The 7235-nt window shown below is 47.1% G+C and overlaps 1 protein-coding gene and 1 pseudogene across 1 annotated transcript in view; both read left to right on the forward strand.

Annotated features, from left to right (window-relative positions):
• Nucleotides 1-7235, forward strand: part of LOC135245705 (uncharacterized) — a 492416-nt gene that overhangs the window by 343067 nt on the left and 142114 nt on the right.
• Nucleotides 447-5465, forward strand: LOC135245738 (Bardet-Biedl syndrome 10 protein homolog; annotated as a pseudogene).

Here is a 7235-nt window from a genome sequence, read left to right on the forward strand (position 1 = left end):
GTCACTGCACACAACCTCGGTGGTTTACAGTGCCAGCTAAACCGCTTCCCCTTCGACTGCAGTGGCGCCCTAACACACCACACCTACCACCAGCTTCATTTCTTGTTTTCAGAGTTGAGAACACATGATTACAGAACACAAAATAACAAGCTAAATAGGTTTACGGCTTCTTCCCTCAAAATGGTACAAGTGCTAAAACTAACGCTGACCAAGGATGATTTCAGTGAGTACGCTTGCATGTGTTTGAATAAATCCTGTATGCATTTCATAGCCTGTATTTAAGAGCAAGACACATTGAAACTAACAAACAAGTTTGTTTCTGTGGCGGGGTGGTGTGGTTAGGGTGCCATCTGTAGGCCGAGAGGAAGCGGTTTAGCTGGCACTTTAACCCCAGGTGTGTACAATTAGCAACAAATTGTCACTGCACACACCTGGGGTTACAGTGCCAGCTAAACCGCTCCCTCTTCGACTGCAGATGGCGCCCTAACCACACCACCCCTCCACAGTTTCATTTCTTGTTTTCATAGTTGAGAATCACATGCTTACAGAACACAAAATAACAAGCTAAAAGGTTTTACGGCTTCTTCCCTCAAAATGGTCAGTGCTAAACTAACGCTGACCACGGATGCATTTCAGTTTGAGTACGCTGTGCCTGTGTTTGAAATACACCGTATGCATTTCAGTTTGAGTATGCTGTGTCTGTGTTTGAAATGCACCGTGTGCATTTCAGTTTGAGTACGCTGTGTCTGTGTGGGAAATGCACCATGTGCATTGCAGATTGAGTATGCTGTGTCTGGGTTGGAAATGCAGCTCAGTGATTGCGCCCTGTGTGTGCAGCAGGCCCCTGTTAAAGGCAGTGTGGAGATGAAGGGGGTGCAGAGGGTGGAGTTGGGGACCCTGCTGCAGGTCACCCAGGCCTTGGAGGCGGTGGTGGGCCCGTGCTTCGGTCCGTCCGGGGGCCAGGTTCTCTTCACCCGCGACTCTGGAGAGGTCCTCATCACCAGGGATGGCCGCAGGATCCTTACCTCGCTTCGGCTTGACCATCCCGTTGCCAGGTAACAGGCCCCAGAACCTGTTCTCCCTCTACCTGACATACAGCACAGCCAACAACCTGGGGCTTCTTCCATTCCTCCAGCTCAGAAAACGGTTTTTCACCACTACGTCTTACTGCAGTATGGACAGTTCGATGTTGGGGATGTGACGTTTGCACTATAAATGAGAAACGAAAGTATACAAGTGGAAAAAGCTGTTTGAGTAACAGTGTGTGAATCATACTGCGTGCATAACAGTGTGTGAATCATACTGTGTGAGTAACAGTGTGTGAATCATACTGTGTGAGTAACAGTGTGTAAATCATACTGTGTACATGACAGTGTGTGAATCATACTGTGTAAGTAACAGTGTGTAAATCATACTGTGTACATGACAGTGTGTGAATCATACTGTGTAAGTAACAGTGTGTAAATCATACTGTGTGCGTAACAGTGTGTAAAACATACTGTGAGCGTAACAGTTTGTAAATCATATGGTGTGAGTAACTGTGTAAATCATACTGGGTGAGTAACAGTGTGTAAATCATACTGTGAGCGTAACAGTTTGTAAATCATATGGTGTGAGTAACTGTGTAATTCATACTGTGTGAGTAACACTGTGTAAATCATACTGTGTAACAGTGTCTAAATATTGTGTGATTAGCGATGTGTATGAGTAACTGTGTAAATCATACTGTATGAGTAATAGTGTGTATGAGTGACTGTGTAAATCATACTGTGTGAGTAACAGTGTGTAAATAATACTGTGTGATTACCAATGTGTATGAGTAACTGTGTAAATCATACTGTATGAGTAATAGTGAGTAAAAGACTATGGATAGAGATGTGTGTGCTGATAATGGTGTTGTGTTGTGCCTGTGACAGAGTCCTGGTGGGATGTGTATCAGCACACTGTAAGATCACGGGTGATGGAGCCAAGTCCTTCCTTCTCCTGCTGGGGGCGCTTCTGCGGGGTATCCACGGCGACCATCTCCACGGCATTCAGGCCCGCCGCGTGGCTCACATTCTGCTTTCCTTCCAGACGCTCGTTTTGGATGGCGTGATCGGGCAGGGCCTCGCCCCTCGCGCCCTGTCCCTTCTCCAGGACCCCGCCCACCTGCGCCCGCTCACGGACGCCTACTTCCGGGGAAAGACGGCGAGCTCCCACTGGGGGGTCCTGAGCCAGACGGCCTGCGAGTTCTACCGCAGGTGGCGGTGTGAGCAGGACTGCACCGGCGTGACCCTGATCGCCCGCCACTTCGCCGCGCTCCACACGCCCGTACCAGGCCTGCCCGTGAGCCGGTCCCGGGTCCTCCAGGGCCTGGTGATCCACAGAGACTTTGCGGTGCGTTGCCCTGGCGCTGTTCTGTCGGCTGGCGGGGGCGGAGCTCTTTGCCGACCCCGGTGACTGGAGCCTGATTGGAGAGGAGCACGTTGCCACGGTGACATTCTGCAAGCCCGTGGTGCTGGGTCCCGACAGGTTGGCCCACGTGGGCTTCCCAGAGGGGCGGGGCTTGGCACCGCACTGCCTGGTTCTGTGCGGGCCCAGTCCCGGCCTGGCGGAGCAGTGCAGCACGGCCTTCTGCGGACTGTTCCGGATGCTTCAGCGCGTGTACGAGCCTGTCCAGTCGCGTCACGCACAGGGTCCTGTCCAATCACATCACCCGCAGGGCAGGGAGGAGGACAGTGAGAACGTAGCTCATTACATGGTCAAACAACCCGGCCTACACAATGGCACAAGGTTAGATAGAGCACCCGCCAGCATGAGGGACAATGCCCACCTGAGCACTGACAGCACAGAGGCTGGAGGGCCACAGGCCATTATTGGGGACCCAAACAGGGGTGAGGGGCCACAGGCCCTCATTAGGGACTCAAACAGGGGTGAGGGGCCACAGGCCCTCATTAGCGACCCAAACTGGGGTGAGGGGCCACAGGCCCTCATTAGTGACCCAAACAGGGGTGAGGGGCCACAGGCCCTCATTAGTGACCCAAACAGGGGTGAGGGGCCACAGGCCCTCATTAGGGACCCAAACAGGGGTGAGGGGCCACTGTGTGCAGGCCAAAACCAAAATCCTGACAGCACAGAGCCCGAAGCAGAACCTGAACATCCAATTCCGGACTTGCTACGAAATGGCAAGGCATCAGGAGAGCGGCCCGGCATCCATTTTGGGGAAGGGAAAGAAGGAGCATTGGGGAGCCGTAACAGGGAAACAGGCCCCGCCGCTTCAGGTGTCCTAATAGAGGCAGGCAGCGTGCTACCAGCAGGGGGCGCGTTTGAGTTCGTACTGCACCACTGCCTCCTGCAGCAGGCCTCCCAGCGGCGCTGCCCCGACCTGCGCGTGGCCTGCCGGCTGGTGGCGGGGGCTGTACTGAGCGTGCCCAGGCGGCTGTACCCCGGCCCACGCTTCCTGGATGCCCAGTCACACTTCCTCAGGGCCTCTGGGGCCAACCCCCACCGCTGGAGTGTTCGGGGGCTGGAGTCCCTGGCCTGTAAATACCAGCTCCTCCTCTCCGTCCTGCACACTGCGTCAAGCCTGCTGTCCGTGGACCTCATCCTTCACACCCACATCCGCAGCCAGGCGGAACACAGCCAGGAGGAGGAAGAGGAGGCAGAAGAGTAGAAATGTTCTGTCAATCCTGTTTTTCATTATGCACAAATTTGAATGGCTGTATGTATTTATACAAGTTCCAGGTCCTCCCATGTGATAGTATATTCATACCTTAAGTATGTGAAATTGGGGCGGCAGGTATGCCATCCTGCGAAATTACGCCTTGGTGGGGTGGCATGCCCCATACATATACAGCACCGAGAGTTTGGCACTTTTCAAGGTTTCCTTGCAGAAATAACCACAATGACCACAGACACTCAACCCTTAAAAACATTCATTTCTGTACCTTCTGACCTCACACGTCCACAAAATAAAGCCCCAGACTTAGTGGATTTTGCGTTTTCTTCTTCCTGCCTGATTACATCATCACAGATGCGCCAGAATAGGTTGCCTCATTGGACATACATACAGGTGCATACGCTTAAAAGACCAAAAATTTGCAGCCCCATCATCTGTTTTCCTCGTAGCTCACTGGGTAGCACGTTTGCCAATGGAACATTATGGACGAGTGACAGACGCAGGTTCAAATCCTCCCTCAGACTCAAGCAAACCTCTAACTCATTAAACTGGCTGGTTGGCAACTAAAAATAAAACATTTAAACTATTGTTTTTGCATCGGTTATGTCTTTGCGGGAAACATATTTCTGAAATCCAAATAAAATACACCCGCTTTCTGCATTTTCACCGAGTTTAATGTTAGCTACCTTGTTAACAAGATGACAGACCGAGTGTATTATGTTAGTGCAGGTACCGACGCCTCTGAAATTAAGTACAATCTGTGTTGCAATTCGGTATAGAAACTGGCGCAAGATAATGACTTCCTCACACCAGGTATATCGATTTTCTTTAAATCAAAATGGTTCACGTTCACTGTTGCGCCTGTACTGATAACTACTTTTTAACTACTGTAGCTGCCCACATTTCTAAATTAATGTTATCTAGCCCTATAGATCCTCTGCCAATATACAAACAATTAGTAGGTCTGTTGTGTACAATAGCCCATTAAAAAACACTTCAGTCTAAAAAATATGACCTACACCATTTGAACTAATGACCTGCTGACAGTTCTTTGTATGTGTGAGTAACTTGGTGGTTGAGTAACTTGCTGGTTGAGGAACTGTGCTTGCATCCTAAAGGTTTCAGGTTCGATTTCCAGGTAGGACACAGCTGTTATACCGTAAGCAGAATAATTCACCTGAATTGCTTCAATATGCAGACAGCTGTATAAATTGATACTATGTAAAAATACCAAATATAGTGTGAAATTGCTCTAAATAATGGCGTGTGGTAAAAATGGTTGTAATATCTGGAGTATTTTAAAGGGGTTCTGTAGTTATGATTGTTGTCACTGATTATTTTTCCTCTCTGACAGTTAATTTTCTGCCCCATCCCACATCTTCATGGAAGTGCAAGAGAGAGTGTATGTGTGTGTGGGTTCGTGCGTGTGTGCGGGCACATCTGTGTGTGTGCGCAGATGCACACCTGGACTACACCTCTCTGCCCCTGTAATGGACATTTTATGACTACCCTGTACCGACCCTTTATTCCGGGCCATCATCACCACTGTGCCTCTTATTTATACTATGTATAATTACCACTGAGGCCACTGGTTAGACAGTATTTATATGATCTATATTCTTACAGTTCTTATAATTACACTTATACTGCATTATTTATATTTATCGCTGCTTTTATTGTGCTTTTATTCTGTTTTTAGGTTTCGAGACTGTGTTGTATTTTGTTTTAGCACCTTGGACCGTGAGGAACGACATTTCGTTCCCTTATACTATGTATGTGGAAATGACAATTAAACTTGAAACTTGTTGGTGCGCATTTCTGTGCATTTTTTGTGCGCGCACGCATGCGCATCTGTGTGTACGCGTGCGTGAATGCATGTAAAGCCGGGCACCCACCGCACGCGTCGCGTGCGGTGGGTGCCCGGCGTAAACAGCACGGCGAAGCAGCACGACGCGGCGCGTAGGGTGTCTCCACTGGTTCCGTTTGTGTCGCGCAAAGGCTTGCGTAAAAGCTATATATTCCTAGTAGCTCTCGCAGTCTACAGTGGGATTACATCGTGTATTTCATGTTTGTTCAGGACTGTTGATTATGGGTTAAGTGAATACTTTGGTGAGAGACCTTTTTCAGTTTGTTAATTTGGTAATATTTCGTTAACTCGTAAATACGTGAGAAAGTAAACGCTTTCAAGAATTACCATAAACTTAAATCGCAACGTAGCCTGCATAACAATCAATCTCAAACTGTATTAATTTATTTGCTTGGTTAACAAGCGTGCCAATTTCATGAAGAATATGTAATGATCATAATAATATTAAATAATCCGTAATCAACCATTGGGAATTCCCGTGTTGTCTTGTCATTCACGTCAAAACATTTATAGGATCATATTTAGTAAAATCAGCTAATCATGAAAAAGACAGTAACAGTTTAATCTTGAAGAGATATGAACACCACAACGCCATGAACACCGGAAGCTTTGAAGTACAAGTGCGATAGGCTACGTCTTTCTGTGGTGTATTTTCAAATTTACCCCACCCCTCCGCAAAATAAGACAGCGAAACTAAGTTTGCCTTTTCCCCAGGTTCCAGTTATTTATTTATTTATTTTTACAAAACGAAAAGGCTTGTATTTTTTTTTGGTGCTTATAAAATATCTGGGAGGTAACTAGGGACACACCCCCAGTAATATAAGGATGAAATATAAATCAGAGCATGTATACCTAGCATTTTAGAGCATATTTCTGTGTATAAACAGGCCATCGTGACGCGCGACAAGCCGAAAAAATAGAACTGAAGCGAAAAACTACGCTTCAGTTCGCTTGTGTCGCGCGAGCTTCGCAGCCGGTACGCGACGCGTTCGCATCTGGTGGAGACGACGTCGCCCGCTGCCGTTGTAATAACAGTACTTCAACTACGCTTCAGTTACGCGCGTAATACGCGCGTAGTGCGCTCGCGGCCGATACGCGTGCGGTGGGTGCCCGGCTTAAGCGTGCGTTTCTGAGGGATTGGTTATGCTGGCTCAGTGAGGGATTGCTAGAATGTAGGCATTTAGCAGAAACTTGCCCAGAGCAACTTCATATATATATATATATATATATATATATATATATATATATATATATATATATATTATTTTGAATAAAATACCCCCCTTTTAAACATGTTATACACATAGCTCATTGCTTGCTTATTTATAGAGCCTTCTTTGTTCACTTTTATCAAGTGTAAAAATAATTCGGGAAGGCAATATATATAAATAATGTACACCCTTATCATTTTTAATCCATCAAAATCTACATCTTTTTTCAGGTTGGTAAATTCCATGATCACTAAAATTAACTCACCAAACAGAATTTCTGAAAGAAGTTTGCCCTTTTTGTTGAAGCTAAGGACGAATGTGGATTGATTACAGACCAAAGTCTTCAAATCTAACATGAGCCGCGATCTCAATATCAACAGGCTTTTGGGAAGGATTGCCAGAAATGAGCCTCTAATTAGGGCAATAAAAACATAAGCCTGGAGTTGGCAGACAGCATTTGGTACCTACTGAGTGTTACGGTCAGATAAGACTAAAATTC

This window comes from Anguilla rostrata, chromosome 19, assembly GCF_018555375.3.
Source record: "Anguilla rostrata isolate EN2019 chromosome 19, ASM1855537v3, whole genome shotgun sequence".
NCBI classification, from domain to species: domain Eukaryota; kingdom Metazoa; phylum Chordata; class Actinopteri; order Anguilliformes; family Anguillidae; genus Anguilla; species Anguilla rostrata.